The sequence below is a fragment of the Pongo abelii genome, chromosome 19 (assembly GCF_028885655.2).
Source record: "Pongo abelii isolate AG06213 chromosome 19, NHGRI_mPonAbe1-v2.0_pri, whole genome shotgun sequence".
NCBI lineage: Eukaryota > Metazoa > Chordata > Mammalia > Primates > Hominidae > Pongo > Pongo abelii.
This window is the reverse complement of record NC_072004.2, coordinates 23806981-23833196: the sequence shown is the minus strand read 5'-3', so window position 1 is coordinate 23833196 and position 26216 is coordinate 23806981. Positions and strand designations below refer to the sequence as shown.

The 26216-nt window shown below is 44.0% G+C and overlaps 1 protein-coding gene across 2 annotated transcripts in view; it reads left to right on the top strand.

Annotated features, from left to right (window-relative positions):
* The window catches only part of LOC129051253 (tensin-3-like), a 635743-nt gene that overhangs the window by 407276 nt on the left and 202251 nt on the right, over positions 1–26216 (top strand). The window lies entirely within an intron of this gene.

The following is a 26216-nucleotide window of genomic DNA, read 5'->3' as shown; positions in this document are numbered from 1 at the left end:
AGCGACAAATCCCTGCGGCTTGGCGGAGACAGAGACCTTTGTGGAGGTGCCTAGGCGGTGGACTCTCCCCTGTCTTCTCTGTGGGATCTACGGGATAGTCCCATGATCCTAGGAGAGGGCAGACGTGAGCCAGCCTGAAGAAACGTCAAGCAGAGCCCCAGGAATAAACCGTGAAATCCCTAAGGATCCAAAAGGATCTGCAGGATGCCTCAGGCCTGCCTAGTCATTGTAGGGGTGAGTCTTTTTGAAACTTGCCCCACTGTGATTTTTAGATACAGCCCACCTGTGTTCCTCAGGGTTGCTCTCTTAGGTGGGGCTTCCTTCATAAACATGCAGCCTCAGAAGCTGCCGGTCTGTGTGTTCTGTGGGAGTGTTACGAGTGTTGGAAGTCTGCATGTGTGTGTGGCTTTGTGTGTGTGTGTGTGTGTGCCTGTAAGTGTAGTCGACTTAAAGGAATGTGGCTAATGCACTGCAGCGCTTCTTTTTTTTGAGTCTCCCAACCTTTTGTTGTCCTGTCTGTGTGGCTCCGCTTGGTCTGCAGGGCTCGGTGTTCTTTTTTTTTTTTTTTTTTTATTATACTTTAGCTTTTATGGTACATGTGCGCAATGTGCAGGTAAGTTACATATGTATACATGTGCCATGCTGGTGCGCTGCACCCACTAACTCGTCATCTAGCATTAGGTATATCTCCCAATGCTATCCCTCCCCCCTCCCCCCACCCCACAACAGTCCCCGAAGTGTGATGTTCCCCTTCCTGTGTCCATGTGTTCTCATTGTTCAATTCCCACCTATGAGTGAGAATATGCGGTGTTCTTTATCTTTCTGTGGATCATGAATCCGCAGTGAATTGGGAGGCTGGCTGAGACCGACCTGGGTCAAAATCACCTCCACTGCAAAAAAAAAAAAAAAAAAAAAAAAAAAAGCCACGCTTCTAGAAAGAACAGAACACACCACACCCAAGAAAGGACATATACCAGTGTTTTACTGTAAGACACTAGCAGTTCTGTCCGCGGGGCCCCTTGAATTTACATCGAATTTGGTTCCCAGCCGAGCAGGTACTTCCCGTCATGACGGGGCACTCCTCCATCATCTTCGGATTTCATTCAGGGACAGAGAGTGTGAGCAGCAATAAGGTCAGTTAGGGGAGAGGACACAATCTGTTGTGGGGTGGATGAGGTCCCACACCTTTACTTGCAAAAAAGGTGAAGACAGATGAAGGTGCTTCCAACTGCATCCCCTCAATACCTTAATTGCACAAACAGTACACCCATGGCCCAGTGTTCAGGTGGGAGTACTCCAAGGTGCAGGGAACATTTGGAGTGCAAACTGAGGCCATCCTGGCAAACTCCTGATTTGGGGGCTTTCATACCTAGAGCCAAATAGAAGTGTGATGGGTTGATGCTGGGTAGGATGTGGCCACCCCACTTGCCTCTTCTTTTGCTGACTTCCATGTTCCTCGTTGGCCTAGGGTTTCCTGGGGCTGGCTCAATGTCTTACACACTAAATGTTTCCCAGTTCACAGAGGATGATCCTCATGGGAATCCATTACATGAGTGTTTTCTTCTAAACGCTGTCACGTTTTAATGACTGGCAGCTGTTATACTTTTAAAACCATAAATTCCCATTACATTTGCCAACAGGGAAACTCTCGTTCTCCCACTTCTATTGAAGGGCTGCATGATTACTATAGGATGAGTAGCAGGCAGCCATGGCTGGCTTTTGCCTGATAATCTAGGCTCTGTTTCATTTCATCGGCACGTCCTTTCTCATTGTGGAGAGGTTCTTTCATTGGGCTGTTGCTACGTGGGACTGCCTCTCGCCATAAATCTTTTGGCTGCCAGGGATTTCAGGCAGCAAAAGGGACTTCAGGTAGGCAGGCTGACCTCCAGGTTGTGGGTCATGGTCTCCTTTTGGGGCTGAGGTTGTTTGCACTTTGCAGGAGCGTTTTGGGTTTTCTGACAGGAATCTTTGAACATTGCTTGGACTCCAGCACAAGTCAGCTCGCTCTCTCAGGCGAGCCTTGATTTTTGTTGGCTTTCATGGAGGGTCAACAGTGCCCATCAACAGCACTGCTGGGCACCCTTTTCAGGCTTTCAATCACCACAGACAACTTCTGAGACAATGTCTCAACCTCATCTGCAGCCATGAGAGGCCAGTTCGAGGTGTGAGAACACTGCTCCACCTTGGACTTGCATTTGTCACGGTTTCTGCCTTTCCCAGAGATCCTCTGCGAGGCCCAGGATGAAGTAACGCAGTGAGGCCAAGGGCCCGTCCATCTTTTGCTGACACCGGCCTCTGGGGTCTCAGTTTGGATTCCATCACCCAAAGACCCCTCAACAACTCACCAGACTATATTCCAATCCCCATGGGACCTGATTCCTGCAAACAACCTCTTTCAGGAAGGGAGTCAGAAGAGCAGTTTCCAGCGACCAACTCGCACTCTTGAAACGCCTCCTCGTCCAGCGGGACCCGACAAAGGAGACGACCCGAGGGGTCCCTAAGGTCAAGACTTTTAGGGTCCCGCAGTGGGTTATGGCAGGCAGCCCTTTTCCCGATACCGGGCCGGCTCTGCCTGTACCATTTTCTTCTGCTTGGGCAGGCTGACAGCTCTGACAGTCCGGTGCTCCGGCCTGCCTCGCTAATGCGCATGCACTAGTTTCAGGGCACCAGGCCTGAGCTGTGAGCTCTGGCTAGCATCACAATGAATGCCACTGTTGCCTAACGACAAATCTGTGCGGCTTAGCTGGGAAGGAGACCACCGTGGAGGTGCGAAGGCGGTGGACTCTCACCTGTCTTCTCCGTGGGATCCACAGGATAGTCCGAGGATCCTAGGAGAGGGCAGATGTGAACGAGCCTGAAGAAACGCAAGGCAGAGCCCCAGGACTAAACCGTGAAATCCCTAAGGATCCTAAAGGATCTGCAGGATGCCTCAGGCCTGCCTAGTCGTTGTAAGGGTGAGTCTTTTTGAAACTTGCCCCACTTTGATTTCTAGGTATAGCCCCCTGTTTTCCGCGGGGTTGCTGTCTCCAGGTGGGGCTTCCTTCAGAACCACCCAGCCTCAGAAGCTGCCAGGCTGTGTGTTTCTGAGGGAGTGTTGCAAGTGTTGGATGTCTGCGTGTGTGTGTGGCTTTGTGTATGTGTGTGCGTGTGTGTGTGCCTGTGTGTGTGCGCGCCTGTAAGTGGAGTCGGCTTAAAGGAATGTGGCTAACGCACTACAGATTTTTTTTCCCCCATCTTTTCGTGGCCTATCTGTGTGGCTTTGTTTGGGCTGTGGGACTCCATGTCCTTTGCGTTTCTGTGGTTCCTGAATCCGCGATGAATTGGGAGACTGGCTGAGACCCGCCGGGGTTTAAGTCACCTCCCCCTGCAAAGGAGCCACTCTTCTAGAAAGAAAAGGACCACACCACACCCAAGAACAGACAACTCCCAGTGCTTCATTATCCTGTGGCCAACCCAGAGCCAGACCCTAGCAGTCCTGTTCACAGAACTCCTTGAATTTACCTCGGATTGGGTTTCCAGCCAAGCAGGTGCTTCCCATCGTGAGGGGGACACTCCTCCCTTGTATTGGGATTACATCTAGGGATGGAGAGTGTGAGCAGCAATAAGGTCAGGTAGGGGAGAGGATACAATCTGGTGAGGTATGGATGGGGTCCTGCACCTTCACCTGCAAAAAAGATGCAGACAGATGACACAGAAGGTGCTTCCAAGTCCATCCTCGCATTCCCTTCATTACAAAGGCAGTCCACACATAGCCCGGTGCCCAGTTGGGAGCACTCCAACATGCAGGGAACAGCTGGAGTGCAAACTTGGGTCATTCTGGTCAGCTCCCGATTTGGGCTTTCATTCCACTTGAGATTGGGATGGATGGATGCTGGGTGGAATGTGGCCTCTGCACTGGCCTCCTATTTTCCTGGCTTTCACTTCCTTTCTCAGGGTCTTGGCTTGTTCTTTCGCCCAAAGGGAGTGGGGTGGACAGATTACCTCTGAACCTTGGGTGCCTTTGATTTCTTTCTTTGTAGTTGATGTCATTACAATGAACATTGATGCCTGCCATGTGCCAGGCCTGAGTCCTGGATGCCCAGAGGAAGGAGGCACCGTTCCCCTGAGCCTGCTAATAGGTCTTCCATCCACCCTTCTCATTATAATGCAGAGTTCAGGTTTTGAGGCTAGGAAAACATGAATTTGACTCCACTGGGTCACCTGCCAGCTGTTGACAGCCACTTAATTCCTCCAGGCCCAACATCCCTATATGTAAGCACAATACACAATTAGGGTTGCTGTGAGCCTTATGCAAGGGGAGACTTGGAAGTGCTTGGCAGCAGCAGGTGGTCCACCTAGACTCTCTGGGTAGGCCTTGGTCTTCTTCCCTCCAGGTCTGTGCCACCTTCACTCAGGCTCCTGCAGAGGCAGCCCGTCACCTTGTGACCAGGCTGGAAAACAGCAACTGGCAGGAGGGCATAGGGACTAAGCGGGTCCCTGTCTGGAGCCCCTGCCAGTCGGCCAGGCAGCATCTCTGAGATGGGTGGCTGGATGCCAGTGCTCTTGTCCTGGCACCCCTCTGTTTCCTGCACTGGCTCGTGGTGGCAGACTTCCAGGCCTCTCCACATTCTCTGTCCTGGTGATGGTGGGAGTGTCTGCCCCTCTGAAAGGTGTCCCTGGAGGTTGGGAAATGGCCATGACCTTTGAACCTCACTTCTGGCCCAGTATCTGGCTCAGACAGAGTACACAGGGTGTGTGTTGAGGAGGGTGGAGGAGTGGCAGCCCTTTACCTATGAGCCAGTGCTCTGCAGGTCCGCCCAAGGGCCAACATCCCAGGGCCCAGGCCCTAAGATGAACGCCGCATCCCAGGTCCCAGCATCTTCTGAGAAGACATCATCCCAGTACCAGGGTGCCTGTTGGATAGTGCCTCTGCCCATCTTTCCTGTGTCTCCCAGCAGGTTCATGGTTGCAGTGGCCTGTGCGGGAGGGGTGCAGGTGATGGGGCCAGGGACTTTCGCAGGAAGGAACTAGGACATTGGCCAAAGAGGCTGCTCCCTGAGCCCAATTGTGTCCCTAATTTACTGTGTGACCTCCACAAGTCATTCAGTATCTCTGGTCCTGTTTCCCCCACCCCCACCCCTACTATGTGATGGGTACAATAATACCACAGTCCCTGTGACTGTGTTTTATTCAGGAGTCAGCTGTGGGCCTCCCTGACACTCTATCCCCAACAAAGTCCAGTGTCGGGAGTTAGTTGGACCTCCACCCCTGATCTTATATTTTCCAGCAGCATTTTGGGAAGGAATATCCTGAAAGGTGAGCCTGCCTGTTATCTCCTCAGAGGGTTCAGGAAAAGCCGGCCCTCTCTATCCCCTTTCCCCACCATGATCCTCCAGGTCCGTTCACCTAATCATTAGGCATGAACTAATTGAACACCTGCCAAGACCCAGGTGAGCTTTTAGATCTAGAGAGAACTAAGACACAGCCATGGTCCTGGGGGTCTCACCCTCTTAGATGGGAGGCCAGCAGGAGAGGATATGTGGGTCAGGTTCAAGAGTGGAGTAGGGAGTTGCAAGTGGCTAGTGCCCACCTGGGCATGGTCTCATGGGCCCTTGCCAGGAATGTGCATGCCATCCTGTTTCCATTGTAAGGCTTTTAGCAGAGAAGGGAGTGGGATTGAGAAAAAAAATTGCCATGGCCAGGGCTGCAAGAATGGCTAAGATCCTTGGTGGTACCATGGGCACGTGGCAATGACCGGAGGTTTTGAGAAGTAGAGTAGGCAGGGTCTGGTGGTCAAGGGGCATCTAAGGGAAATCAGACCAAGTTCTAGCTTCCCAGTTTGCAGTCATGGGCAGACAGTGGTGCTATTTACTGAGGGGAGATGACTTAAGGAAGAGTAGAATGGAGGAAACACCGGGCCTGCCTGAAGGTAGATGCCAGACAAAGGGAGGAAAAGAGAAGCCTGAGAGGAAGCAGCAGGCACAGATCAAGGAGGAGAAGCACAAGAGTGCCGGCCCAAAGGGCAAGAAGTGTCCAGAAGAAGGGGGCTACAGAAAGGTCAAGTTAGATGAAGGCCATAGTACACCTATCCAATGTGGCCACCAGAAGGCCAGCTGGTCAAGGGTGTTGCTGAAGGCAGAGGACAGTGGGTCAGGAGTGAAGGTGAGGATGCAGATCGAGAGTGTAGACAACAGGCAGAAGGGGAGAGAGATGGTGTGGATAGACAGGGTGTAGGGTCATAGATGGAAATATCCCCAAGTTTAGGTGGATGGGCAGGAGATCATTGCTGAGAAGGGATCTCGTAAGAAAGGAGAGGTGGAGCAGAACAGAGGGGGCAACGATGTGAGGGTGGCAGTGACACAGGGTCATTGGGGAGTGTATGGGGACACCTGTCTGTTGGGCATCGGCTCATGGCTTAGGGCAGGCTACTGGGCAAGCCCACAGACCCCTAGAAGAGAGGAGCTCCTGCCATGTATGGCACAGTCTTGTCATTCACCATGCACTCTAATTTCACATATTGAGTACTTGGTATGTACTGGTCACTGTGTTGGACACAGGGGACATAAAATATGATAAGACACAGTCCCAAAGGGGTGAAGAGTACTGTGGCCTCTTACTCAAAGGCTTGAACCCAGGGTTAAGCTTCTAACAAGTTGGAAGGCAGACATAGGCACCTCCATTTGCCTTGAGTACAAACAGATGTTCAGAGAGGTTTAGTGACTGGCCGAAGGTCACGCTGCCAGGAAATGGCTGTGTCCAGGACAGTTCCAGGTCTCCTGCCCATAAAACCCACCCAGGCCACCGGGTTCAGTTTCAGCCAGGTGGCCTTCAGGGTTGACCACACTGTTCGACTCGGCAAGAAGAATGCAAGCCAAAGGCAAGCACGTGCTCATTCTTCTGAGCATCCTCTGTGTGCCCAGCCCTGTTGTGGGCATGGGAAGCAGGGTTGGAGACAGGAATTCCAAATCATGACCTTGCCATCTGCAGCTGAGGGTGTAGTTGGAGAATTTGATGTCCCAGGAGAGGGATGTCTCCTGTTCCCTGGCTGCCTAGGAGAGGGCAGAAAGCAAGCCCTCTTGAAGGAGAGAGAGGGTGGCAAGGGGAAGGTAAGAAGGGACAACTCTTCCCCTCCCTCAAAGGAGGCCACTCAGGAATCCCAGGGAAGCCAGGCAAAAGCCTGTGGAATAAAGGGGCCTCTGAGCCTCCTCCCCACTGCTGTGGTCCTGACTCGGGGATTTCAGGGTGCAGTCATCATTCCCACCTCAATAGGGGAAAGCCCAGGATGGTGGATCCTAGCTGCTGCAACTTCTTGTACAAGCAGCTCTGGAGGCCCCACATCTGAGCTGGTAGCCCGGACTGGAAGGAGCTGGGAGCCCTTGTTCCTCCTCCTCTTGTGGGAACTGTGAGTGAGCCCTCACCCATGAAGGACCAGGAGAGGGCCGCAGCAGTTTCCTCACTCTCTCCCCTCCCTCCTGAACTTCCACCTGGACCTCCCCTTCCCCCATCCTATAACCCATCCGGTGACCCCTCCTCTCTGGATCCAGGCCCTGCACCCACTTCCTAGGTCAAACTTCAAGGGCAGCCCAAAGTCGCTGTGATTGAGAGAAAGAAACTGGCTCCAGGACAGACCCATCTGTTCTACTCTGGGGCCAGCTGGGGGCCTTTGGAAAGGGAAGCTGGTATCAGCAGGAAGCTGAAGCCAGGTTGAGGGGACTCCAGTGAGTCCCCTTGCCTGTACTTCTTCCTACAGCAACTCCCCCTCCCCCAAGCTGGAGAAGCCTCCCTGGGGTGGTTCAGCTGGATTACGCCTGGCCCAACCTTTCCCTCCCCAGACTCACCTGCTGACCCAGGCTGACCCAGAAGCCCCGCTGCCTGTCTAGTGTCTGACCTCTGAGAGAGCAGGTTCTTGGGTCTCCCTCCATCTTCGCTTCACATTCCTGTCCACCAAGAGCTCTCTCCATCCACCCCTCCCTTCCTTTCAGGTCCCATGGTCCTCTGGGGATCTCCCTGAAGGCTACACCTGTTATTCACCTCTTAGTCCCTGGCTCCCTGCAGCCTGCAGGGGCCTGAGATGGACCAGGACAAGCTCATCTGCCCTGTCCCATCTTTCCTCAGCCACAGCAGTTGCCCTCATTCTAGATGGATTTTCTCTGCCCTTCCTAGAGCTGACTGTGTCCAGTAGAGGGAGGGTGGGCATTAGTCTGGAATGCCAGCCTAGATGGATGGTCAGTGCCAGGCTCTGGGGCATAGGAAAGACCTTGGTCATGACCAGGGGTAGCTGATCACCAGGAATGCAGTTGGGGCTCCATGCCTGAATGCCAGGGAGACTCAGAGCTGGATCTGGGCCACGGAGTGAGGGGACAGTGGCTGTTGGTTTATATTGAGGGGAAGATGGGGCTGACAAGACTAAGGCCCTGGGGCTGAAGGGCATAGGAGCTCTTGCTAAAATTTAGGAGGCTCTGTTTGAAGGAATCTAGTGTTGATAGAATTTCCAGAGCTGCTGCCTGGGCCAGGTAAGACCCACGGGACCCTTCTCTCCAGCTTAGGCTCCCGATGGGTACCCACCCTGTTTCATCACCTTCTCCTAGCTAGAGGTCCCCTATGAGGCATGAAGGTGGTGGGGCAGAGGCCCCTGTCAGGGCCTTCATGTCTGCCTGGGGGCTGGACCACCTGGCTGGAGAAAGGAAGCCAAGGTAGCAGAAGGGCCTGCCTGAAGATCCTCTGAGCCTTCCTCCTCCTTTTCTACTCCTTGGCCCAGGTGGTTGTATAAATTACTATTCACCCCTATAAAAATTGTTTAACTCCATCACAAATATTTGGATAATGGGGGAAATCTCAATCTAATTACTGTTAGCATTTTGGTTTCTTTTCATTTATTCTCCTTCCTATGTGTGTGTCTTGGGGATTTCCCATAGGGGCATCACAGAGTACTGATGATTGTGCATTCTGCTTTTTCACTTACCGTATTCACCTAGTCACCCAGTGTCAGCTGCTGTACCAGGCACTAGGAACCAATAAAAAAGTGTCATTCCTACACTCAGGTAGCTTATTGTCCCAGACAGAATGGCCATCAAATCCAGTTAGGATGTGATATGCAGATATGATATCATATGGTTATGATATGATATGGTACATCTTCAAGGAGCTGTGTCAGGGACATGATGGAGAAGCCATTCTCCCAGGATCTTATCAGCAAGAGGGAAATCCAGGAGTGCTTCCCAGAGGAGGAAGGTGTTGACAGAGGTGAATTCTAAAGGTTTCTACAGTTCCTTCTCATGAAACCATCTGGACCTGGTACTTTTTTCAGTGGGAGATGTTTTTCTCGTCAGTGGTAATTAAGTTTCTACTCATTATCTAGTTCATTAGGGGCACTTTATATTTTACTAGGAAAGCATTCATTTTCTCCAAATGTGTAAACTCTCCACTTTTAAAATTTATTATGAATTTCTTTGTGGCCAAACAAATGATTTTTCTCAGATTTTCATAGATATAGAAAAAATGTGTATTTTCTATTTAAGGGATATAAGGTCCCATATATACCAAATCAAGTTTTTGGTTATTCAAACTTTCACTTCTTTTGTATCCTTTGAGGGAGGAGGCTTTTACTCTAGTTCTAACAGAGATTTAGCCTTCCACTCAAATTTTCTCTATAAATCTCTTCTTTTACTAGTTTTTGCTTTTTATATTTACTATGATGCTGTGGGGAGCATGCAGATTTTGAGTGTTCTCTATAATTTTCTCTATAAATCTCATCTTTTACTAGATTTTGCTTTTTGTATTTACCATGATGCTGTTGGGAGCATGCAGATTTCGAGTGTTCTCTCATTACAAATTGTGCCTGTCATTACACGGTGTCCCTCTTTATCCCATTTCAGTGCTTAACCTTAAATTCCACCCCTCTATTATTATTATGGCCACTCTTGATTTTACTTTAGCTTTTGCACTTTCCTGGTATCTCTTGGCATTCTTTTATTTTCCACCATTATCATTGTTTAAGTGTTTTTCTTGTATATATACATCACTGGGTTTTTTTGTTGGTGATGGTGTTGATTGAGACAAGGTCTTGTTCTGTTGCCCTGGCTGGAGTGCAGTGGCACCATCACAGCTTACTTCAGCATTGGCCTTCTAGTTTGAGGTGATCCCCCCACCTCAGACTCTACAGTAGCTGGGACTACAGGCATGCACCATTACATCCAGCTAATTTTTTGTATTTTTTTTTCTTTTGGAGAGATGGGGATCTCACCATATTGCCCAGTTATCACTGTATTTTTAAACCCAAGCTGACCTTTGTCTTTCAGTGGGAATTCATCTGTTCACATTTCATTAAACAATTGATCTACTGTAGTTGATTTTATTTCTTTTGGCTTATTTTACATTTATTGGTTTACCTTGTGGGTTTTTTCCTCTGGTTATTGATCACTCTAGTTATTAATTTCCTTTTTCTTCCCTTGTTACTCTTTCCATTTCATTATTGGCATCTACCCCTTCTCTGGAGTTCCTAATCAAACACGTATTCTTTAGCATGTGATTCCATGGGGATTTTTTTTTCTCAGCACTGTCATCTGGAGCTCCAACCTGTTGGTCTATAGACTCAGGTCTTTCTTTCTGCTTCAGTAAATCTATGTGTTGTTTGATTTGATTGTCATTTTTGTTGTTGTTGTTGTTGTTTTTTTCTCTCTTCCCCTTTCTCCTTTCTTCTCTCTCCCTTTTTACTTTTTCTTTCCCTTCTCTTCTCTCTCTTCTCTTCGTTCTCTTCTCTTCTTCTCTCTTCTCTCCCTCCCCTCTCCTCCTCTTTTCTCCCTTCTCTCATCTTCTTTTCTTTTCTTTCACAGGATCTCAGTCTGTCACCCACTCTGGGGTGCAGTAGTGCAATCATAGTTCATTGCAGCCTCAACCTCCCAGACTGAAGCATTTCTCCCAACTCAGCCTCAGTAGCTGGGACTACAAGTGCATGAAACAACACTTGGCTAATTTTTGTATTTTTTGTAGAGACAGGGTCTCACTATGTTACTCAGGTTGGTCTCAAACTCCTGGGGTCAAGCGATCCACCCACCTCAGCCTCCCAAAATGTTGGGATTACAGGCATGGGTCACCATGCCCAGCTCATTTAATCTTAGTTTGTGTGTTAATCATTTAACCTTCATCGTTCCTCAAATCTCTCTTTAAAAATACCTTATAAACATGTAAATCACTAAAACTCTTATGTCTCTTCAACTTTTTTATATAAAGTGACAACTCCAAATACATTTTTCCATTTAATGTTATTTAATAAAAACCATTCTATTTTTTTATGCTAGTATCTCCATTTGGCCATAAAACAATATATCTAGAAACAAAGTGTGAGCTTCAAAGAAACAATGATCTACTGTTTCTATCAACTTTTTACTATCCATAATCCCTTTGCTTCCCATCTACCTCAAACAAATTGAAGTTAATTATCAACTTGAAATTTGTAGAGCTTATGCAACTTCAATTCATTTATCTTTCCCTTGCTTTATTCAACTCTACTGCCAAAATTACAACCTTGGTTAAATGCAACTGTCTGTGTGTCTAATCCTTGCCAGCACCCATGCAGCTGAACATGCCCAAAAGAACAATATAGCAATGATTTTCAACATTTTACATCCAGGCCAGAACTCTCCCCTGAGTTTCAGATTTATATATTTAAATGCTTACTTAACATCTCCAATTAACTATTTAATGGAAATCCCAAAATTAATATATCCATAACTGTCAAATTCTTCACCTACATCATCTCTCAGTTTACAAAAATTCCATTTTTTCCTAATGAATATTTACCGTGTTCATCATTTTGCTCAAATGTTTCCTCAAAGTGGTGCCTACCTTAATCATATTACTAAAAGTTTTTCTAAGCACTTCATTTTTCTGCCCTGCTTTGTTTTCCTCCTTAGAACCACCTGATGCACTGTATATTTTACTAATGCACAGTTTGTTTCTCTTACCTGCTAGAATATAAATTATATAAGACCAGCAATTTTTTACATCATGTTTACTTTCCAATGCCATACCAAGATCAGTACCTGACACTGAAACAAAGGTAGATTATTCAATTTTTTTAAATGTGTTCTGTGGATTACTAGAACTGCAAAACTCACTTCAATAAGTCTACGACAACTAAAAAATACATTCATGACACCTTATCTTCTTGGGGAGTTACAGTGATTACTAGTCTTTAAAAGTAAGAAGACATAAACTTCAGTTTGAAACCAGGACTCATCATCCCATAGCTAGAGTTGGATTTCTTTGTGTGCTCAGGGACTACAGAGAGGTCAGGGGTGTTGGCCTCAGCCTCTTGGACAAGGGAAGCGGGTGCCTTATGAGCTCAGGACCCCTGTCCCTAACCTGGATGATGGCAGAGTCTGGCTCAGCCAGGTCCCTGGCCTGCACAAAGCCAGTGGCACCAGGTGAACATGCCCAGCTCAGTGATTGCCTGGAGCAGGTGTGGGGCAGCCAGAACCAGTGGGTGTGGGCTTGGGAGCCTAGCCACAGAGGATGAGCAGGACGGGCACAGTCAGACAGCCCTTAGAAGGCCTCCACCCCTGAGCTGCAGGAAGAGATCCCCTCATCCAGCTCCTCCCCAGGGGCCCACACTGGATCAACAGGAAAATGTAGCCCCTGATGTGGTTGTGCATAACTGGACAGATGGGAGACACGCAGCTGAAGGCCATGTTGATAACCGCCTGCTGGTATCCCAGTTTGACATCCCAGTACCACATATCACTGAAACGCCAGGTCACCACATCACCAACGGTCAAGTCGATGTGAACTATTGATTGTTGATGAGTCCCAGGATCTTTTCTGCTCTTGAGCCTGACCATGAGGTAGTAGATGCCAAAGTCAGGCAAGGATTGCCGGGCCTGATAGAGGCACAACTGGGCCTGGTCGGCAAGAGCCAGGCCACATTCTGGGGGCTTCCAGGATCCGTGGGATGAGCTGCTTGGCCTTGAACTTTTGTGGAAGTGCAGGGTTAGGGGTGTGGAGTGAGTACCAAGACCACAGAGGCTGAGGCCCCTGACAATGGCGCCACTGCCCTGGGGGTGGTTGCCTAACCTGGTGCCTTTCTGCTGGAAGGCCTGCATCTCGCTGGCTGCTGTTCCCTGCATGGTGCAGCCCCTCCTGGGAAGCCAGTGGCAGCCCCTGCGGCATGCACCTGGCTGCTCCTGCCCCGAAGGTGGGAGTCGCTTGCCTCCTGTGAGTTGGATGCAGAACTTGCAGCCAGAAACGCTAACACCAGAAATGCCCTCACAGCCCTTGAGGTTGAGCTGCCGAGGGTGTGGGGTGGGTGTCCACTGGGGCGTGGCCTGGCTCTCATGGCAGAATTGCATGTCTTGCTTGAACAGCTCCCAGTGCTGGCCTCAGCCCTTCAGGGTCAGCTTCTGGGGCTGGGAGATTTGGGGACACTCCTTGACTTCTGTGACAGTGGCCAGGCTTCCAGCCCGTCTGTGGGTACCTAGCCCTCCAGCTTCTCCTCCAGGCTGCTGAGGGCTGCGTCCAGGCCATCCAGCCGGGTATCCACAGCTGGCTTGCCCATCTCCCCTCTCTGAGACAGCCTGTTTCCATAGGACTGCAGGGATGAGACACCATCAACCCCTCCTAGATGCAGGCCAACCCTCCAGCAGCAGATCTCACTGAGCAGCTCGCACAGCGGGATCCAAGCCGCAGAAATCTTGGGGCTGAAAGCACGGCCAGAGGCGCCTGGCCCTGGCGTCCCGTTAAATGAGGCACGGCAGGTACCAGAGCCCGCTGTGCAGCAGGGATTCGTCCAACGGGAGTTGGGCCCTGGCGGGCGAGGGAGGGTCGGGCGGCGTCGGGCAGCGGCTCGGCAGATGGTCGCAGGCCTTGGTTGGCCAATGTCCCAGAAGTGAGCCAGCCTCCCCGGAAGAGCGCTGGAGCGAAGCTCCCCGCTAGGACCACCTTGGTCAGGTTGCACACCTCCTCGTCCGGTTCCTTCTAGTCTCAGGAGCTGGAGTGGGGCTGGAGGCAAGTGAGCCCCACCTGCGGGGCAGGAGCAGCTGAGTGCATGCTGCAGGGGTTGCCACTGGCTTCCCAGGAGGGGCTGAACAGCGCAAGGAACAGCCGTCAGCGAGGTGCAGGCCACCCTTGGCCTTTCAGGAGACAGGTGCGGGACTCGGGCAACCAACCCCAGGGCCTTGGCGCCTCCGTCAGGGGCCTCAGCTTCTGTGGCCTTGGTGCTCAGGAGCTGGAGTGGGGCCAGTTCCGGGACGCAGGGCACTGTGGAGGCTGTAGGTGGCGGCTGCGGCCCAGAAGCACTGACGAAAGCGCCTTGACAGATCAAGTCAAAATGTAACTGAGGGCCGGGCGCGGTGGCTCATGCCTGTAATCCCAGCACTTTGGGAGGCCGAGGCGGGCGGATCACGAGGTCAGGAGATCGAGACCATCCTGGCTAACAAGGTGAAACCCCGTCTCCACTAAAAATACCAAAAAAATTAGCCGGGCACCATGGCGGGCGCCTGTAGTCCCAGCTACTCGGGAGGCTGAGACAGGAGGATGGCGTGAACCCGGGAGGCAGAGCTTGCAGTGAGCCGAGATTGTGCCACTGCAGTCCGGCCTGGGCGAAAGAGGAAGACTCCTTCTCAAAAAAAAAAAAAAAAAGTGTTATTGAGAAGGCCAGTTCATTCTCTAGGATGCCAGTGGCAAACAAACATGAGGACGACCAGGGAGACGAGGATTTTGAGTGCTTACTTTATAAAGTGTCTATAATATCTGCAGCAGAAGAAGTTAATGGCAAGTTGATCAGAAGATAAGCCTGGAAATCTTAAATGTCGTATACTCATTTTTAATTATATTGTATGTTACATACTCTTTGGGGCAAGAATGATGGAGATTATGTGAAGTGGAATAAGGGCTTTCCCTCTCTGTTTGCTTCAGACCACTTCTTTGTTACCATTATCACAATTGGTACAGTTAGCTGGGTGTTGTGCTAAACACATTAAAGACATGTTATTGAATATCCATTTTAACCATATGGGATAGGTTTTATTAACAGGGTGTGAATATGGTTCAAACAATTTACCCAGAGTGTGTAATGGATTAGCCAATACTAGTCTGTTTTCCTCCCAAGCCCTCTTGACTATTATTATATATTCTTCCCATGAGAGACCAGGAGATGCCTAAAGAAAGGAATCGAGGGAGCAGAAGACATTTTGTGAGGAGGAGATATTTGAATCGTACTTGAGTATAAGTTGCTACACGGTTGTGTGCTATGACATCTATCCACAAATAACCCAGTTTACCCCATAAAACCTTCAACCAACTTTCATATCTCAATTTTCCTTTGAAGTATTCCTCTGAGTGTTGAAGAGAAGTATGAAAATTTGCTCCACAGTAAACTGCAGAGATAAACAGAGATGGCTATGAAAATACTACAACTATTATTAAGGAAGATGGCTATTTGCCTTTTAGTATAAATTGAGTCAATGAGATGCATAAATATTATTTCCAATATCAGTGAATATTTGCCTAAGACATAATTTATTATTATTATTTTCATTTTTAATTTGTAGATACCATTGTACATGTTGTGTACAATATGATATTTTAAAGTATATATATTGTGGAATGATTCAACCTAGCTAATGAACATATGCATTGCCTTACATACCATTTTTGTGGTGAGAATACAACAATTTTAAATATTTGTCCAATTCACATTTGGAAAATACAATTAAAATAAGTTTAAAATGCCTATAATTCACAGTGCAGTCATAAAAATTAAACCGATGAAACATACTAAAGTCAATTAAATGTATCCTTACTTATTGTTCTTGATCATATAGTAAAACATCATCAAAATATAGTCTGTATTGTTTTAGAATTTGATTTTTTAGATCTGGTGATAATTATGCTGTATAGATAACACTGTGTGGTCTAAATGGATTTGAAGTCAGAAACTTGCACTGCCAAAACAACACTGTGTGTTATCAGCTCTGCCTCAATTTGCAAATCACATAAGCTTTCAGAACTCCGTTTTATTCATTTGGGAAATGAGATCAATACACTACATATTTCAATTAATGCAAAGTAGAATACAAAAAGAACCATACTCTAGTTCCATTCCACATGAGCACTTCATCTATTTCCCTCCAGAAATCACCTGTACACCATAGGAAAGTAAATTCATACCCACCTAGTTAACAGTGTGAGAATGTAAGTTTAAAGCATGTTTGACTAAGGAAACTTAATCATAATAAAATGGTTTAATTTCCCTGAGCATGAAATATTCTCCACAAGAAATGGCATGCTATGTTTAATTGGTTCTGGGAATGATTATCCGATATTACTCACTTTCATATTGGTGTCCCCTAGAGTGGAAAATAAATAAGTCAGTGATTGCACTTCTGCATGTCCATCTTGCACATTTTGCTGATGTGCAGTGTCTGCGGCTTCCCATTTCTTGGCTAAGTTCAAGCTTTGTTAGTTTAGTGCTTAGGAAAGCCTCATGTTCTTACAGAAATTCTTTTGCTCTCATTACTTTTTGTGATATTATGGACAATAATTTGCCTTGGGAGCATGACAATTGATTCCAACAGTTGCCAATGTGGGGGAGGGGAGTGTCAAAAGGTGGGCTTTTTCAATTTTAACCCAGCAGCAAGTTCCGCAGTTGCAAATAATTCTATTTTCTTTCTGGTCACTTAAGTTCTGTCAAATTAAATTGGTGTTCAAAACTCATAGCACAGTTTTGCTTTTTTATTACTACATCTGCAATTTGATTAGTGTGATATATTTTCATATATGAGTGAATATCAATTAAAGGCGATGAACATTTATAGGTAACTTTTTCAGCCATAGAGGTTAGTAATTTTAACGTGTAAACCATCTGAATTCATACTGCAACCATAATTTTGTAACATAAGAAAATGTAGATTAAATAAGTTTTATTAGTGTTTTAAGTGTAATAAAATTATTTTCGGCTGGCTGCAGTGGCTCACGCCTGTAATCTCAACACTTTGAGATGCCAAGGTGGGTGGATCACCTGAGGTCACTAATTCAAAACCAGCCTGGCCAACATGGCAAAATGCCGTCTCTACTAGAAATACAAAATTAGCCATGCATGGTGGCGCATGCCTGTAATCCCAGCTACCCGGGAGGCTGAGGCAGGAGAATAGCTTGAACCCAGGAGGCAGAGGTTGCAGTGAGCTGAGATCATGCCATTGCACTCCAGCCTCTTCAACAAGAATGAAACTCCTTTATGAAAATATTTTCTTAAAATATTAAAATATAATTTAATGTATCATTAACACCATATGCCCATTAAAATGTTGTGTTAAATAACTATAATATTACTGAGAATAATTTATGTTTCAGACATTTCACTTACATCATTTAAATCAGACTTCCTAATAACCCACGTATAAACCTTGGTATGAAGTAACTGATCCTGAGAGATGTAAATTATCTTCCCAAATTCATGCATTTATTAAGTTTATCATCTGAGTTTTCTGACACTATACGTAACATTTTTTTCTCCATACCACGTTGGTTCCTTGCATTCCAAAGCTCTTGAAGAACACTGAAAGAAGTCAATGGCCTTCATCTGCATTTCAACCAACAATGCTACAATCACCCTTGTTCACAGTCCTGTCTTCATACAAAAAGAAATGTTTCCATTAGTTTCCAGCATCATCTCACATAGTTATCATTTTGGTTTAGAACACTAATCCACTCTCAGAATTTCTCAAAAATACATTAAGTTGCTAACAATAGTCAGCACATTGCACAATAGATCTCTTGAATTTTACTCCTTCTCTCTGACTATAGTTGTGTATCCTTTGACCAACATCTACAAAACTCCATTCCCAACCACGTTAGCTGCTGGCAAAAAAACATTTTGCTCTCTACTTCTTAACTTTTTTAGATTCCGCGTACAAATTAGACTATGTGATAATTGTCTTTCTGGCCTAGCTCATAATATTCTGCAGGTTCATCCACGTTTTCACAAATGACAGAATTTCCTTCTTTTCTGTGGCTGAATGTATTTCATTGTATGTATATGCCGCATTTTCTCTATCCATTCCCCCATCGATGGACACAAGTTGATTCCATATCATGACTGCTGTGAATAATACTGCAATAAACATGGGAGTGCAGATATCTGTTCCATATACTGATTTTATATCCTTTGGATAGGTAGATACCCAGCAGTGGGATCACTGGATCATATAGTAGTTCAATTTTTAAATTTCTGGAGAACCATAATACTTAGCGGCCTAAAACTTAATATTTAATACATAGCGGCTGTACTAATTTATTAGGTTAGTGCAAAAGTAATTGAAGTTTTTGCCATTGAATGTAATAGCAAAACTGCAATTACTTTTACACGAAGTGAATATATTCCCACCAATAGTGTACAAGGGTTCCCTGGTCTCCACACCGTGATCAACACGTTTAATTCTTGTATTTTTGATAATAACCATTATAATAGGTGTGAGATGACAGCAGAGTGGAGCTGTAGTTTGCATTTCCATAATAATTGTGATGTTGAACATTTTTTGCATATGCCTACTTGGCCATTTGTATGTCTTCTTTTGAGAAATGTCTGCTCAGATCTTTTGCTTATATTTTAATCAGTTCATTTGCCTTCTTGCTATTGAGTTGTTTGAATTTCTTATATATTTTGGATGTTAATTACCACAAAATTCATAACAATATAAGGTAATACATATGCTAATTAGCTAGATTTAGTCACCTCACAACGTAAATATACCTCAAAATATCATGTTGTACAAAATAAATACATAAAATTTTATCCTTCAATTAAGAAATTAAAATAAAATGAAATTTTCAGCATGATAGACATTCAAATATATGAATCATGTCACCCCAACCTCTCTTTATCATTTTCTGTAGTTACGGGTGAAATCTGAGTCAGGGCTGATGTTCCTAGTTCCCTAATATTATATTCTTAATACACTGCAGTTTCTCAATCACCCTTATTAAAGCAGTTACCAAAATTTAAAAATTAATTTTGAATGTACTATGATCATCTCTGAAAATTATAATTTGAAGAAGTGCTTCTATGAATGGGATAAAATACTTCATTATTTTTTTCAGCATTCCACATTTTTGACTCATTGACTCAGCTAAACCACATAAATCTTCACTTTTTTCTATTTTATATATCATAATGCCTATCTTTCAGCTGTGAAAAATTATCAACTATGTTTGTTTATTAACTTTGGGAATATGAAATTTAGATTGTGATCTTCTAGAAATAAAATTTAGAAGCTTTTTTTCTAACCAAAGCATTCAGACTTGAGCAAATGACAAATGCAGAATATTTTATGTGTTGACAAATATATACATATAATATCAATGTTTTTGTGTTTCAAGTTTTTAAGCAATATTTGCTAGCTGATAAACTTATTTTTTATTTACTAAAAAGGAATAATTTGGAGTGCAGAAATCAAGATACTGTCCTTGCATGACATTAAGATTAATAGATAAATGTTATCACACATACAGGGACATACAACACCACCAGAACTTTACCTAAATGATTGTTTTCCAACTTATGCAATTGTGGCTATTCATAAACATCTTGTTTATTATTGATCTTGTCTATAAACTATCTTTACTAATTAGGAAACATTTTTTTCTCTTTTCTTTTTTTTTTTTTTCAGAGAAAAGGTCTGGCTCTGCCACCCAAGCTGGAGGACAGTGGCACCAGCTCCACTCACTGTAACCTTTGCCTCCCAAGTTCAAGTGATTCTTGTCCCTCAGCCTCCCAAGTAGCTGGGACTACAGGCATGCACCAGCACACGTGGCTAATTTTTGTATTTTTAGTAGAGATAGGGTTTTGTTATATTACTCAGGCTGGTCTTGAACTCCTGGGCTCAAGTGATCAACTATTCCTGGTCTCCCAAAGTGCTGGGATTACAGGCATGAGCCACTGTGCCTGGCCTCTGTTTTCTTTATTGCTTTATTTATCTGGTTTTGAGTTGGGAGATGATATTAAACAAGAGTTATAATTTTCCAAAAATTGAAATAAAAATAATTTTAGGCTAGAGGAAAATGCAAACAATGGCAACATTAGGATCTATTAGCTTATTTGAATTTTGTAATAAATAAAGATTTGATATAATGGGAAATTTCGTATGCTCAATATGTAAGTACATTCTCAATTCTTGAAGGAAATAATAAAACAGTATCAACTTAGAAAGATATTAAAAAAATGCTAAGTTGTCACACAAAAAAAAGAAATTCAGAAAAAAGGAAATTCCAAAGCAGAAGTCCTGGTAGGTTACTATTCCAGACAAATCTCATATGAGAAAGCACTCAAGATAATTGAAACGTTAATTTAATAATTAATTAATAAAAATAATACAGTCCTGGATGTCTTTCCTTTTTTGTGCTTTCTTTAATTTCTTTCCAGCTATATATAAATGTGTCTTGGTAGAAATTTAAGTGCCTGGGAATGAATAGTACTGTCCCCCAGGATAATAAGTTATTAGCAAATTAATACCTTGCTTCTGTTAGTTGTCAACATGTTGCAAGTAAACATTGTTGATAGGCACTGTGGATCTACAAAGGGTAAGATATCATCCTTTCATAAAAGGATAGCTATTAAACCTGACTGTAGGTAAAGTTAAATTGCAACTAAACATATGTAGACATATACCAAGATTTTTAAAATTACACAATATTTCTGACCAATAAAATATTAACTAGAGTCTAAACTGTTTGGCTAAGAATTTCATTGCTAGAGTACACTTACAAGTACTAAATGAATTTCCAAAAATCTAACATTTTGTTCTCAATAAAATAAAATGTGTTTAATAAATATGAAGCAAAAAATAAAATCCTAAACAAAAGCAAACACTGTTGATCAGTCAATTTAACATGGACTATTATTGCTATTATTTTTATTGACCAATAATTTATTTCCTGACTTTTCTTCCCAGATATGGACACTATTGATGGGAGCGGCTGGCCATCTGGAGTGGCAGTTGCCATCATGTCAGTAGCACTTGGGCCGCACGGGCAGTGTTGTCAGGAGCAGCAGCAGGAGCAGCAGCAGGAGCAGCAGTGGCAGTGGTAGGTCCCCGTTCCCTTTGTCCCAAGGCATCTGACTGAGCCGCCCCCTAATGGCTGGGCAGGACCCACTCCCAGGTGCAGACCCTCCATGGTGGCCTCAACTTCGCTTCCCACCACATCTGGGAACCCATCAGCGCTGGCAGCCGGGTCTTGCAGGATTGGCCCCAGGAGCATCAGGTTCATTTGTGCGGCATTAGCCAGGGCCCCCATGCCACCTGCACCTCGCCCGTGCACTACTGCAGGGAAAACGCAGAGAGGAGTCACGGCCAGGGCTGCACACTCTATGGAGCCAGTGGGAGCTGGGGACAAGTGGGAGCCCAGCCCCTTCCAAATTGCCAGGGCAGTAACTCCCCAGGCGCAACTGCAGCTGCCCAAGGAGGGTCTGCGACCCAGGCAGTCCTGTGCTCTTGGGAGCCAGGAGAAGGCAGGAGCCCCACCCTCCCAGGTACAGCTGGAGCCTTTCAAGCCACGGCTGCAGACCCAGGCACTCTGCACTCTTGGTGCCTGGGAGGGCCCCCGTGACCCCACAGGCTCAGAAGTGCCTGCGCCCACTGTCTGGGTTCTCCTCGCTGTCAGTACCTGCTCCAATCTTTGAGCAAATTTGAGGTCGAGCACACTATATTGTGCCCAATATAAAATAGATATAAAAATACCTCTTACACTTAAATCCAGGCATTGTCATTTGAATGACTTAAGAATATGCAGCTAAGGTGCTTTTGAAAATACAAGCTAGTGATTATACTGAATTTGTAAATCACGTAGGATAGTGAGTCATTTTAGAATATTAATTATTTCAGTCCGTAAACCTGGATGTCTTTCCTTTTCTGTGTTTTCTTTAATTTCTTTCATTGATGTTTGTAATTTTTGTTGTAGAAATCTTTTACTTCCTCGGTTAAGTTTATTTCTACAATAGCTACATTTTTGTAGCTATTGTAAAAGAAATAGCTTCCTGAATTTTTTTTCAGCTAGTTTACTAGCAACATATAGAAATGCTACTGTTTTTTGTATGTTGATTTTATATCCTTCAACTTTATTAAATTTATTAAATTCATTTATCACTCTAAGAAGTTTTTGGTAGAGTCTTTAGTTTTTTCTGTGTATGAAATCACATTGTCTGCAAACAGGGACAATTTGACTGTCTCCTTTCCAATTCAGACACCCTTTATTTCTTTCTCTAACTGAATTGCCCTGGCTAAGACTTTCAGTATGTGAAATATGAGTGGTGAAAGTGGGCCTCCTTTTCTTGCTCCAGTTTTCATTTTTCACCTTTTCCATATTCAGTATGATCTTAGCTGTGGGTTTGTCTTTATGCCCTTTTGTGTTGAAGCATATGTTTTCTATACTAAATTGTTGAGAGGCTTTTGTCATGTAAGAATGTTTAATTTTGCCAAATGCTTTCATTGTGTTTATTGATTTAATCGTATGGTTTTCAATATATATCCAAAGGAAAGAAAATCAATATATCAAAGGGTTACCTGCACCCCCATGTTTATTACAGCACTATTCACAATAGCCAAGATATAGAATCAACATAAGTGTCCATCAACAGATGAATGAATAAAGAAAATGTAACATACCTATATAATGGAATACTATTGAGTTATAATAAAGAACAAAATCCTGTCATTTGTGGCAACATGAATGCAACTGGAGGGCATTAGCTTAGGTGAAATAAGCCTGGTATAGAAAAATAAACACCACAGGCCAGGAGCGGGGACTCATGCCTGTAAACCCAGCACTTTGGGAGGCCAAGACAGGCGGATCACGAGGTCAGGAGATCGAGACCATCCTGGCTAACACAGTGAAACCCCGTCTCTACAACAAATACAAAAAAAAATTAGCCGGGCGAGGTGGCAGGCACCTGTAGTCCCAGCTGCTCGGGAGGCTCAGGCAGGAGAATGGCTTGAACCCGGGTGGCGGAGCTTGCAGTGAGCCAAGATAGCGCCACTGCAGTCTGGCCTGGGAGAAAGAGCAAGACTCCGTCTCAAAAAAAAAAAAAAAAAAAAGAGAGAAATAAACAGCACATAACTACATGTTCTCACGTATGGAAGCTTAGATAGTAGAGTATTGGTTACCATATACAGGAAAGAGAAAGGGGAGTATAAGAAAAATTTGGTTAACACATACAAAATTACAGCTGGAGAGAAGGAATAAGTTATAGTTCTCTACCGCACTGCAGGGTGACTGTAGTTAAAGGGAATTTATTGTGTGTTTTCAAATAACTAGAAGAAAAGATTTTTAATATTCTCCTGCAAAGAAATAATAAATGATTTAGGTAATGGATATTCTAATGACTCTGACTTGATCATTACACATTGCATAAATATATCAAAATATCACTCTGTAACCCATAAACCTGTACAATTATTACATGCCAATTAAAAATAATTTTAAAAGAGAAAAAATGAAATAAAATTAAAAGTACAGAATTTAACTACTTTTTCTTCTATGAAACCCAAGTGTCAGTACCAAGAAGAGTGAATTTATTAGTTTTCTAAAATAAAAAAAATCAAAATGACCAAAAAAGAGCAATATCCAAGAAAAACAACTGTTAGTAAGAATACTTAGAAAACTTGGGCACTGTATCACCCTGTTCCTAGATACCAATTTATAGATGACCACTTAAATAGAAGTTTATTCCAGTTAATTCATTTATAATCCCAGAGTTCAAAATTACATTTTGCCTACAATAAATGAGATAACACATTTAAATTGTATGGTACTCTGCCTAACACACGTTAATAACTCAACACATGTTAGCAATAAGCTTTTAGTATAGTAGTCATAGTACTAATTTCTCACATTGCAATTTCCTTCATTCAGAGACATGAATACAACTTTCCTCATGACTCCTTTTTCGTCAGGATAGCTCTTCAAATTATTCTATTTCTTTCATTCAGTATATTAGCTGTGTATACCGATACTACATTCTTTTTTTTTTTTCTGAGATGGAATCTCATTCTGTCACCCAGGCTGGAGTGCAGTGGCATGATCTTGGTTCACTGCAACCTCCAACTCCCAGGTTCAAGCAATTCTCCTGCCTCAGCTCCCCAGGCAGCTAGGACTGCAGGTGCACACCACCACGCCTCACTAATTTTTGTATTTTTAGTAGGGTCGGGGTTTCACCATGTTGTCCAGGCTGGTCTCAAACTCCTGATCTCAGGTGATCGACCCACCTTGGCCTCCCAAAGTACTGGGATTACAGGCATAAGCCACTGCGCCCAGCCTGATATTGCATTCTTGGATTTTGAACACTGAATATCTTTTTGAAAGATTACACCTCTTTACCAATTTGTGCTTTGGAAATTATTTTCCCTCAAGTGTTCTAAGAGTGTAATGAAGAATGAGGATCACGTTTTATCACTTTTTTCCTTAAAGATTTCAGACATGCTGAGGCCGAGCTTGGTGACTCACGCCTGTAATTCCAGCACTTTGGGAGGCCGAGGTGGGTAGATCACGAGATCAGGGGATCGAGACCATCCTAGCTAACACGGTGAAACCCCATCTCTACCAAAAACACAAAAAAAGTAGCCAGGTGTGGTGGCGGGCACCTGTAATCCAGCTATGTGGAAGGCTGAGGCAGGAGAATGTCTGAACCCAGGAGGCAGAACTTGCAGTGAGCTGAGATCGCGCCACTGCACTCCAGCCTGGGTGACAGAGCATGACTCCGTCTCAAAAAAAAAAAAAAAAAAAAAAGATTTCAGACATGCTGAAACTGAATGAAGTATTATTTGCTACCAGATAGATTAGTTCTTTCTAGTTGTAGGAGTGAATACATCTTTAATGGTATATTTTGGGTTATTGCCTTATTTTTGATGCAGTATTCTGTAAATAATTTTTTAAACCTGGCAAAATTCAGTGAGCATAGATTCATCAACTTTGGTGTTATATTGTGTTTGCTTTTAAAAACTGCTTTTGAGGCCTGGCATGGTGGCTCTTGCCTGTAATCCCAGCACTTTGGGAGGCCAAGGTGGGTGGATTACCTGAGGTCAGGAGTTCGAGACTAGCCTGGCCAACATGGCAAAACCCCATTTCTACTAAAAACAAAATTAGCCAGGCATGTTGGTGCATGCTTGTAGTCCTAGCTACTCAGGAGGCTGAGGCAAGAGAATCGCCTGAATCAGGGAGGCAAAGGTTGCTGTGAGCCAAGATCACACCATTACACTCCATCCTAGGTGATAAGAGCGAAACTCTGTCTCAAAAAAAAAAAACCAAAAAAAAAAACTGCTTTTGAATAGAGTTGTAAATACATTTTTTTAAGAAAAAAGAAATTATCAAGTGCATAATTTTATAACACAAAATCAAATAAAATTCAAGGCACAAGTTAGTACTAAAAAAATTATGTTGAATATTCCCTAATACAACATGCTTTTTCCCTTCATGAACAGTTTGTGTTTTACTGAGAAGACACCTTATTTATGGCAGAAGTTAGACTACAGATGAATATGTACTTTAAACACTCTCAGTAGCTTTCTTAATTTTACATATGCTGCTTTATGCTTCTGTTTACTTTCATTTTTCCAGTGTCCATATTCTAGTAAATTTGAATATTTTAATTCAAGTTCATTGAATTTAATATTTAATATTGCTTGTATAATTTAGTGTTTGTAAGACTCAAAAAGGTTTATGAAAAAAGAAAAAGATCAACATGTTGCTAATCATTTAAAGATTATTTTAAAATCTTTGACCTTTATGTGTTAATGAATAAAATGTTAGTAGTTATTAGTATAAAATAATTTATGTCTTTTGGACTTAGCATCCAGCATTTCTTTTTAAATAAATAAATAATTATTCTCCTGCAATATATTATGTTTATCTGGGTTTTGAAAAATGATGTTTCCTAATATGAGAAAGCCATTTACATATTTAAATCTACAAAGGCAAATGAAATGGTACTAAATTATTTACATAATAACATTTAGATGGTGGCCCTTATAACATTCTTTGTATACTTCATACAGAGTTGGGGATATGCAATCCTAGAATATTTCTGAGAGCAAACCCTTCAGCTTGATGAACAAAACAAGACTTTTAAATCAAATTAAACTTTTAAATTACCCAGGTTATGGGGCCTTTTAATTCAATGTAGATGGAGCATAATGAATTATTCCCTTTTCATTGGGTAATAAGATCTCATTCTTAACTTTTAATACTCAAAATAT